General features: G+C 40.8%; 1 protein-coding gene across 2 annotated transcripts in view; it reads right to left on the bottom strand.

The window, feature by feature from the left end:
- The window catches only part of Adcy2 (adenylate cyclase 2), a 447,994-nt gene that overhangs the window by 261,036 nt on the left and 175,294 nt on the right, over nucleotides 1–11,664 (bottom strand). The gene's annotated exons all lie outside the window — the stretch shown is intronic.

Below are 11,664 nucleotides of genomic sequence, written 5' to 3'. Positions count from 1 at the left end.
TCAAGTACCTATGTACGTACCTTTTCTTTCTTTCTTTCTTAAAGGTTAAAAACTCATTCAATTTTATGTCTTCAGGGTCTATACTGAGTTCAATATTGTATAACTGTAATAATTCAACTGTAAACATAAAAATTTACAGCCAATTTTGAAAGTGATGCATCTTAGCTCAGGAAATTGTTATTGAATATGTCTATGGTGTTGTAATGAAATGCTTCTTCTAAGTACGTGGTTATTAAATAAATAATTTTAAAAAATACCCAGTGCAGGGCAATTAAAAGCAAAGCGAGGTTTATTTGGGCTCTGGTTTCTAAGTCTCCAATCAAAATTCTGGTGATATTCTTAGTTTGGGCCTTCAGTTAAAGGAAGCAGCACATCATGGCATGTATGAGGGTGAGTGATCATAGCAGATGCTGAGATAGGATTTGGCAGGTCCCAAATCCCTTTCAAGGGCATATGGCCAGTGGCCTAAAGACTTCCCATGAGGTTCCACACCAAAGCATCTGCCAAGAGCATCACCCTGAGCATCAGGCCTTTACCACTCAGACCCGTGGGGGAGTTGCCATATTCACCCAGAGCAGCTCCACAGTTAATAATGATCTACTAGATTATCCTTATGCCAACAGCACCCTGTCTTGGTTCCTAAATCTAACCAAGCACTTGAATTCTGATCTGTTTCTACAGGACTGCTCGGACAATCCAAAGTCCTTTTCATTTCCATAAAAACTATAATCAGATTATACAAGTCTACAAAAGTCTATTAGATTTACTAGTGAGACTAACTGAATGTGTACAACAATCTTGAGAAATTTTCCAACTTAAAAATTTTGAGTTTCACTTAAATCAATTATAATGTGTATTTTTCTTTGGTTTTTAACAAAATGCCTTTTAGCTACTATGTCCTGTCAAATACAGAAATGCAACTTGTGGCTTTATTTTTAACTTACTATGAAGCATTTAAGTTTCTGAGAAAAATATGAAGTACATGACATCTTTACTTTTCAATTTTTCCCTGCCACTGTACGTAAACATAAACTGCTCTTTGTACACCGAACGTCCACCTTTCAGAGTTTCTGTATCCACATCTCCTACCAGTGTTTGATTCCTTTGGCTTTTGTGCATAAATATTGGTCCCCTGTGAAAAGACAGCTTTCCCTGTTTGCACGGCGTGACTTTTTTCTGCCCTCATTTCCCTTGCACGCTGTACAGTAAAATGGAATAGAAACGCCCTGTTCTGGACTTGAGAGGGTAAGTTCAGTATGTGACTGTTGAGCATAATGTTAGCATTTGTTTCCTATACATGCCTGCATTACTTTAAAAGTGTTCTTTTCTCTTCTAAACTGCTGAGAGTTTTTAATCGGAGATGAGTGCTGAGTGTTGCTCAATGCAGCTTCTATTCATGATGTTCATATAGATATTTTCTCTTTTATTGTATAAATATGGACGGCTAAACGCAATTTTAGGCTAATTCAGAAGGCTAATTTCTGAATATTAAATTCTACATTTAGAGGAAAAACTCAACATGAATTATATGCTTTTCTTTGTATATATTGATGGATTTTATCTTCTAAAACTTTGTCCATATTAAATTCATTAGAAATATGGTTTAATTATTTTCTGTCTTCCTAATACCATTTTCAAGGTTTTGACAACTGGGCTGTACTGGTCTCAGGAAATTAGCTGAGAAGTTTTCTTTTTCTGAAATGGTTTGAGAAAGATAGGCCTTACTATCCCTGCTGTGTGGTGACCTATGCCTTACTATATCCCCTCTGTGTGGTGACCTGTGCCTATAATCTCAGCACTCAGGAAACAAAGGCAGGTGGATGGTGGTTTCCTGGCCAACCTGGGCTACATCATCAATTTCCTTCTTTTTAAAAAAAATTATTATTTTTATTTTATGTGTATGAGTATATTGCCTACATGTAGGTAAGTGCACCCGTGTTGTGCAATGCCCATGAAGGACAGAAGAGGCCATAGGATCCCCTGGGACTGGAGTTATAGATAGTTGTCAGCTGCCACATGGGTGCTGGGATTCAAACCTGGGTCTTCTTCAAGAACAGCCAGTGTTCTTAACTGCTGAGCCAAGTCTGTGTAGGCTACACAGTGAAGCCCTATTTCAAACAACAAGCAGGGACAGAACAAAACAGAAGAATGGGGTGGTATTTGTCTCTCTTGCTGTTTTTCTTTTTCATCTCTTTTTCTTTTGATCTTTTTGAGATGGGGTCTCCCTGTAGCCACAGCTGGTGTGGCATTTGCTATGTATACCAGGCTGGCCTTGATTTCACAGAGATCTCTCTGCCTCTGCCTCCTGAGTGCTAGGACTAAAGGTGTATGCCACCACACCGGGCTCTCTCTTAATTCTATCATTTTTATTCCCAAGTGTTTGACACACAGCCACAATGACTGGGTTTTGCTGATGAGTGCTCCTCATATCATATGACTGTGAAGCATTTGGTGTCTTGAAAGCCACTATCAGTGGTTTGAACAGAGTCACTGCAACCGTGCTGTATCTTTTATCGTTGCTCACAAGCTGTATCTTTTATCTCTGATCTGCATGTCTTTGTTTCAAATCAGTCTTTTAAAAATTACATAGGACTGTCTCATGGCTATTCCCTACTCTGATGCAATCAGCCTCTTACTTAGGGTCATTAGTCCTTTAATATTTCATGTAATTATTATATGGTCGTATGGAAGTCAACTATTTTACTAGTTATTTAATGGTCTTCTCATGTGCTTCAGGATGCTCGTTCCCTATTTCCTTCTTTGGTCAGTTAATTTTGTATTCCATCTTAATTCATTTATCAGATTCTTGGCACTGTGCATGGTTCACTGATACATTTCTGCAGTTATTACAAGAAATATTAACTTTTCAAAGCTGATTTAGGATCAATATGTATATGTACCTGAGCTGGAGTCTCAGACAGGATGCATATGTTATATCTGTTCTACACATCCCCATCATGTGCATCACAAGGCAAACATTACAAGTTCGTTAACAGAATGCCCATCTGTATTTTTTTTTTTCGGTCTTTTCTGAGACAGGGTCTCCCTGTAGCGCCATCTGTCCTGGAACTCACTATGTAGACCAGGCTGGCCTTGAACTCACAGAGATCCACCTGCCTCTGCCTCCTGAGAGTGCTGGGACTAAAGGCGTGCGCCACCATGCCCAGCCTCGTCTGTAATTTTAAATGAGGATACAATGGGCTTTTTAAAATCATTGTGAGCATACTTATACTTTCCACAGCTTGCTCTTCTTCTCTGGCCATCCATGTTGCCATCATTTCAGGTCAGCCAGGAGAATTCCCACTCTGTCTCTCATAGCGCATGCCTACTGTTGACTCTGGGCTGCTCATTTATGAGAAAATGTCTTCCCTCACAATGAAGGATGTTGTCCCTGGATGCAGAGCTGTGGTCTAATGTGTGTTTTCCCCTGAGAACCTTAACAAGACCATGCTTCCTGTGACTTCCTGCCTGGATGGTCTGCTGAGGGGCCAGCAGTCTCTGCCGATCCCTCTGAGGCTGATCCCCTCTGATGCGTCCTTTTCACTACCTGCCTTCCACAATTTCCCTTTATCTTGGTTTGTTCCAATTTGACCATGATGTGCCGGGTGCTGGAGCTCTTTGCATTTGATTTGTGAAGGCTCTACTAAACTTGAATCTGTACATTTAGATTTTCCTCCTCAAATCTGGACATATTTGCCCATTATTGCTTCACCTAAGTGCCCGGGCCCTTTCTCTACCCTCTTCTTTTGTAATGTCAACTTTGTTTGGAACTTTTGGTTCATGACACACAGATTATTGAAACTAAGCTTGCTTTCTTTAAAAAAATTGCTTTTCTCCCCATACCTCAGATTGGACAATTTCTAATTATCCGTTTTCTAGCTGACTATCTTCTGTTGTCTGTCACATGTGACTTTCAACTGTTAACCCTTTAACAAAGTATGTTTACATTTCCAGTTCTAACATTTTCATTGATTTGTTTTCTGATGGCGTCTATCTCCCTATCGATTGCCCCACCTTATTGCTTAATCTATACATATTTTCTTTGTCTTTCGTTACATTCACTTAATCACACTTTAAAATTCTTACATGCTAATGTGAGCACTGACTTCTGGATAATATCAGCACTAATAATCTCTTTCTATTTGTTTAATTTTAAACTGTACCCTAAGTATTGTGAGTGGTGTGCCCTAAAATCCCTAGGGTATGTTTCATTCCTCTGGAAAGTGCTGATTGTTTTGCTCTTAGCAGAGCTTAAATGCCAGATCTGGTCTCCTCATGGTGGGTAGAGAGCTTCGAGAGCCTCTTTTCTGGTCTCCATGCTCTGTGACTCTGTCCTGTCATGCCTGTCTCCAGGCTTCTGAGGCCTGCCTGGGGCTCCTGTGAAGCCTCTGGCCCTCTTGTTCTCCATGGGTCACTCCTTCAGGATTCCCACCTTCGTATTCAGCTCCTGGAAAGTTGCTGAGCTCCACGTCTGCGGGGACAATCCAGGATCCACGATTTCCTTTTCTGTCTAACCCATTCCTCCTTGCAACAGCCAAGGTCTTCCACGAGGCCCAAAGTCATAAAACGAAAATCTCACCGAGATACTGTTCTGCCCTTCCAAGAAGCCGCCTTCTGCCGGGTGCTGCTCCTTGCCGGCTTCTCCCTGAGGGCCCTGGGTCACCAAACTTCATATTTCATATGGAGTCCTCACTGCTATTTATGTGACTCTGGTAGCAGTTACTCTGCAAGACTGGCAGCCACTCTGTCACCCCACAGAAAGACCAGGACCTTGAGGCACTGAAGCTAAGTATCCTTCCTAAGGCTGGCCGTGCCAAGGGAAGACTGCTAATTACAAGGACAACTTTACAGTAAATGTGTCTAAGTTATGCATGAGGAGTCTTTAGCTGCCCTGTTTTTAACCCAGGTCATTGCCTGACTTTGTTTCCACCCCTCAGAGGAGCTGACCAAGACACCCAGTATTTGGGTTCAGTCTTAACTTTCTCATGATAAAAATTCCCTGACAAAGCAGCATCAGGCAGAAAGGTTCATTTTGGTTTCTAGTTCCAGAGGGATACACTCCATCACAGGAGGGGAGACAGTGTGACGGGCACAACGGCAGGAACAGAAGACTAGCTGGTCAAACTGCATCTACACCAGGAAGCAGGGAGTTGGGCAGGGCTTCAAAACTACAAGGTCCACTCCTCAGTGTTGCACTTTATTCAGCAAGGCTCTACCACGTAAAGGTTGAATAACCTTCCCAAACAAGGCCACCAGCTGGGGACCAAGCAGTCAAACACATGAGCCTAAGGGAGACATTTCACATTCACATCACAACAGGCTCACTGCTGCTGTGGACCGTGCTATGAATTTGCAAGGACTTCTGTTCTGCTTGTTGCAAGGAGTAACATAAGCATTACGGGAGATGTTGTCACACTGTTCGAATATGGAAACTGGTAATGAGAGGGGCATCTCCTACTTTAGAATTAGGTGAAAGCAAACTTTTAAAATAATATGCCCTCAACTGCAAAAATATTTGCTCACTACAGAGAAACCAGATAAACAGACAATCTATTCCAAAAGTACCTAAAATGAAAAGGAAGCATACAAACAAAGACTTGCCAAAGAAAATAATTTTTCCTATAAAAACAACCTGGCATCAAACAGAAGCCCATGGAAGATATTTCAGGCTAGAGGGAAAAGACAAGAATAAAGAAAACGAGTCTGCATAGGAAACCTCAGTGCTGCGTTTCTGTAACTTACTGAGGTAAAAAGGAACGCTGTTCCAGTCAAGGCTCCAGGTTCAGTGGGCCCCACACTGAATCCATGTTCACACCACATTTCAGAGTCTTCCCTCTTACTGAAAATTCCTGAAGTATTCTCCGGTTAATTTGGGGCAAGAAACAAAACGCATTAAAGGCATTCTCCCTCTGTGTATATTTAATTAATGGACACTACGTCTATATAGATTTCTCGAAACTGGTGAAACACACAGAAAGAAGCCTCCAGTCTACTGGGTTTGACTCCAGACCACAGGAAGGCGCTTCCCTGAGTGCTGAGGCCCTCTGAGGACTAAGGATGCTTCTCCCAGAGATGTGCCCAGTGCATGTGTCTTCCCACCAGCCTGCAGCTCTGACAGCTGTGGGATTAGAACCCAGGCCCATGCTTTCCCATCCCTTCCCTTCTCTCCCTCCCTTCTCCACACTAGGACCCAGAACTTTTCCTTTTTTTCATAGCAATTAAAATTTAAATGCTCTAACCACCTTGTATGCTCTGCCCAGTGCTGGAGGCAACGGGGAAGAAAAGCCCCTGAGCTTCTCTTCCCTTCTGTTTCTGAAGCAAACTCTCTCTCTGTCTGTCTCTCTGTCTCTCTGTCTCTCTCTCCCTCCCTCCCTCTCCCTCTCCCTCCCCCCTGCCCTTCTCCCTCTCTCCCTCTCCTGTTTTACTTATTATTGTTACTTTATTATTTGAACACTGGCATTTATAGGAAAGCAGTCAAGGGAAAAGTGTCTCCCATAGCAGCTGTCTGTGGCATCAACCCTCTTCAAAGTCTCTCCAGATGCCCTGGACTGTGACCCTGGCCACAGGCTCAACACTTTCCCAGCTGTTAGCTCCAGCCCAGAGGGCCACATCCATTGCTCGCTGCTGAGAACAAGTCACAGAGATTTTTGGAAAAGTCTGCATCCTAGCTACGTAAGTATTGAAATGGCAATGCACATGTTAATTACAAATTTGGCAGAAGGCAAAACTGTTTTTAGGATGTTGCAAATATAGGGATAATCAGCTTTACACATATACTTTAAAGATTCTTTGGGATCATGCATCTCATATGGAACTAAAATACTCTACTATATTAGCTCTAATCCTACAGGCTGGAGTGAATTCTGAGAAACATTTTACATCTTCAGAGAGACGCCCCCTGCCTCATTGAGATAATTTAGCAATCCTACTTCTGTGGCTGGCAAAACCTGATTAATATCTGGAATATTGCACAGTCTATGAGACACAGAAAAACTAACAACTTTCCCATCACAACCCAAGGAACACAAAGCAGTGTTCACTGTAAGTTGACGAGGAAGGGGCTGATCTAAGGGCATCGGAACTGCCTCATTAACACAATCACCAAGTTCCCATGACATTAAAAACTTATCTTTTCAGTAAAGATAAATCCCCCCAGGTTAATTTGCACATAAGTTTTCTTAAAAATAGCCTGTCAACTTTAAATAAATTGCTGCTTTACTTGTTAATCAGGTGTTTGGAGATGCACTGAGAATAAATTTCTTAGGAAGGCTCTTAATGAAATTGAATGACAGTATTGATAAAAGAGTTCAATTTCTGTCTCCATTTACAAGCCGCATGACCTTTAATAACTTGCTTAAACTATCAGACCCTCAGTTTCCTGCTCAATAAAGTAAAAATGGTATAGTTCTGTACATTTAAAATAAAACAATCTATTGAAACATACTACTTTGTATATCATCTGGCCCTCAGCAGGTACTTTAAAAGGGTAGCTAGATGAATCTCCAAACCTCTTGCAATTCATAGATTGTAGCACCAGCTATTACACAAATGACAATAATTTTGCAGCCCGATTCCCTTGCACCATCTAGCATGTTGCTATCTTGCTGATTGCAAAGCCAACCTGAACAGTCAGAGTCACAGGAGGCAGCTGCAGTCTGTAATTAGTGGGCTGTCTTCTGCCCTCTAACCCCAGAGCTTCTCTGTAGTGCACAGAGAACTCTCCAGGCCAGTCCCATCCTTCCCCTAAGGAGCCATAAACTGAGGCTGCAGATTTAGTACAGAACCATCTGTGGCAGCCTTGTGACAGCTCTGTTACTGCTGCCCGCCTCCTGGGAGGGCCTGTGTGCAGCACAGAGAGCCAGAAAGAAAACATTTTTGGCTCTATTTTGTGGGGTGAGGCAGAAGACGCATGGATTTCTGGTAAAGAAGTCAGACACTCAGAGCACCATATCCAGAGACCCGTTTCAAAGCATTTCTCTGATAATTCATCCTTGTTGCTTAAAGAATAGAAAAAAAACTTCTACTCATTTACCTACCTCCTCCCCACCACACACACACACACACACACACACAGACCTCCATACACACGCTGTAGCACATGCAGACTCCACACACACACACACACACACACACACACACACACACACACAAGATAAACATTTCTTCACTATTGAAAATCTGTAGTATTGTGCTACAGGTCATTCCTTTTAAAAATTTCAATTCTGCCTCCCCATGGTCTTGATTATCTATAGTAAATTATAATTTCTAGCACTGGTGTTAGGATAGAACATCTTGTTAAGGATGATCCATGGTATATATTTGATTATAAAAATACAATTTAAGTTTTTAATTGACCCAAAATTGAATAAATAAATTAGCAATATTTCCAAAGAGCAATGATGAAAATCTTAAAAATAAAACTCATTAATTCATAGGCTTGCTTAAAAAATTGACCAAAATATTAAAAATAAGAAATAAAGTGAATGTTTTATTAAAGATAGGCCTAGCCATGGAGGATTTATTAGGCCACTTCTACAAAGCCCAAATATAATAAATAGTTTAAAAAAATCTCTCATTTTAAAAATCAAATAGGAGGTTAATGTTAACTGCTAGACACTGAATGCAGCAATGAACTGGCTGATGGATGAGGGCATACAGAGGACTCCACAGCCCCAGCTCTACAGCGTCCTCTCTGTGAAATCAGTGACTACATCCAAGCTGTTTCCTGACTACATTTAGTAGACTTAAGTAAGTTGTATGATTTTAGTAGTATTTTTAGTTGAATCTTGAAAATCAGATAATTCAAAGGAAAGTATTAAAAAACACTTATCATTTCCTTAGTCTAAAATAACTCACTTAAGCCTTTTGATGCATAATTTCTGTCATATATGGGGAATTTCCATTGAAAAACTCAACTGTCATGTTTCAGTAATTTTGAAACCCATATTCATACAGTATGGTAAATATATACTTCGCATATTGTTAATCTTTTATATGTCTATATACTTTTATTTGGTTATAACAAAATTTAGTTATGTTATTCCTTACTATTAGATATATGTTCACAATTTTTCCATTATAAAGTATACAGCAGCAAACATTCTTCAAAGCTCATGTTTTGCAAACATCTATGAGTTCTTCCTCAGGATACATAGTTTCAAGCATCACTGGTAATTGCAGGGAAGTCTACACCTGAAGGTCATTGCTGTGCTTTACTAGCTTGTTATCCTAATGATATCTAATTAGCAGTAAGTGGAGGGAAAGAGGATCCATTTATGTGGACATCACAAGTCTTGGTGCTGTGTATGGACATGTACAATACAATAGCATTCCAGTCAACCAACCACATATACCATTGTGGTTCCATAGGATTATGGCAGAGCTGAAGATTCCTATCACCTGGTGACCTGAAGCCTTCATAGCATCCCAGCACAGGGCATTTTGTGGTGGTGCTGTTGTTAAAAATAAACCTACATTTTGCCAGTGGCGTGCAGCGGCAGCCTGCTCCACTATAGCTCTACTCCACAGTGTCTCTTGATAATAACTATGTTACTGAATTACGTATCAACTATATTTTTTGTTAATTTCTTCTGCTTATTTTTAAAATGTTGAGTATAGAATAGTCTGCTGTATTCCACCAGAACCAATCTCATGGATCTCATGGTTCCCACATCTGTGGATCACATCACAAAGTGATGCCTGGAGATCAGTGTAAGCCACGGAGGTTTCTGCAAGAAGGCCTTGTGACATTCACACAGCAGATCAAACAGCCAAGCAGTGTGTTTCTCCAAACAAATTCCTGTTAAGGGCTCCATGAATGCACGCGATTAGCTCTGTATAACCAGGAAAACCCTCACAAACATGGATTTCATGTAAGAAAACTGTTCACCCACTACAAAATCTTCTTGATTTATGATGGATCAGCTTGTGAATTTTTATTTTACCAGGGCTTGAAGTAATAAGCATTCAGCAGAAATTTCACTTTGACTTTTGAATTTGGGTATTCTTCCAGGTAGCAAGGTGATGCTAGGTAGCAACCACTCCTGGTGGCCATGTGATCATAAGGGGAACTGATGTTGCTGAGCAGCATCCTGTGATGCTGAGTTATGGTGCTCAGCAGGTCAGCTGTGCCACATATACACAGACAACTTACAGTATTTTTAGCTTACAATGGGTTTATTAGGATATAACCCTATTGTAGGTCAAGGAGAAAAATGAATATATTTAGTCTCAAGTTAGTACTTCTGATTTTTATGCTAAATCTATTGTAACATATCAGCAAGGCCCATGTCTGGTAGATCAACCATCAAGAGAGGTGTTTCTACACTCTGAAAATCTGAAGGCCCCAGAGTTAATCATGGGAAAAACTTTAGCAAAAGCCCAGGGCAGATATCTGATCCCTGCTAATGTCTCTTTCTCTTTTCTTTAAAAAAATTTTTTTTGAGTTACTTATTTTTTTTTAATGTGTGTGAGTGTTTTGCCTGCATGCATGTCAGTTTACCAATGTCACACAAAGCCTGCAGAGTCAGAAGAGGGCATCAGATTGCCTTGAGTTATGGAAGGTTGGTAGCTGCCATCTGGGTGCTGGGAATCAAACCCAGGTCCTCTGGAAGAGCAGTCAGTGCTCTTAACTGCTGAGTTATCACTCCAGCCCCATTTTAAAATTTATTTACTTTAAATTTTATTTTTATGTGTATGAGTGTTTTGCCTGTATGTATGCAAGAATACTCATGTCACACCATGCCCAAGGAGGCCAGAAGAAGGCATCAGATCCCTTGGAATGGGAACCAAGGACAATTGTTAGATGCCATGTGAGTGCTGGGGAATTGAACCCAGGGCCTTTGCAAGAGTAGCCAGTGCTCTTAACAGTTGAGCAATCTCCCCAGCCTCAAATGTCTTTTTTTTAATATTTATTATTTTCATTTTATGTGTCTGAGTGTATTGCCTGCATGTATGTGAGTGCACCCGTGTCGTGCAATGCTGGGAAGGTCAGAAGAAGGCTTTGGATTCCCCTGGAACTGGAGTTAAGGACGGTTTGTAGCCACCATGTGGGTGCTAGTAATCAAACCTGGGTCCTCTGCAAGAGCAGTCAGTGCTCTTAACTGCCGAGCCATCTCTCTAGCCCCCAAATATCTTTTTTTAAAACATGAAATAGGATTATATATTCTTAAGTAACTAGCTTAAAATTATGCTGTATTTGAACTATGATAAATTTCTTGCAGCTTAACAGAAAGTTTCCAGGAGGCACATTCTAGGGTAAGACTATAGGGAGGAGGAGTCTGAACACATTCAGCTGCCCCTCTCGTGGGCTTGTTTGTGGCTTTCGTTGTGCCTTGGGCAGTCCTTACTCTTCAGAACTCTCTTCTTCCCTTCTTGTTTCAAGCCGCCTTATGATTGTCCCTATTTCTGTTCAGACTCAAAAAGAGAGGAACCCTTGTTAAATTGTTTTTAATAACAAAGATATAAAATGCTATAATGTTTCTATTGATGTACTTAAGTTTCTCACAGAGGTTTTTAACCCACAGCTGAAAATTCTGACAACCAGCCACTTCCCAGACTTTGTAACAAACTAGTATAAAGCATTACCCTGTTTGTGATGATACTGATATAAAAAACCTATTGATCTGCCAGTTGTAAACAACTATAGCAAATGCAACTGTCATA

Source organism: Nannospalax galili, unplaced genomic scaffold (genome assembly GCF_000622305.1).
Source record: "Nannospalax galili isolate Female #2095 unplaced genomic scaffold, S.galili_v1.0 scaffold197, whole genome shotgun sequence".
In the NCBI taxonomy this organism is placed as follows: Eukaryota; Metazoa; Chordata; class Mammalia; order Rodentia; family Spalacidae; genus Nannospalax; species Nannospalax galili.
This window is presented reverse-complemented; position numbering and strand designations above follow the sequence as displayed.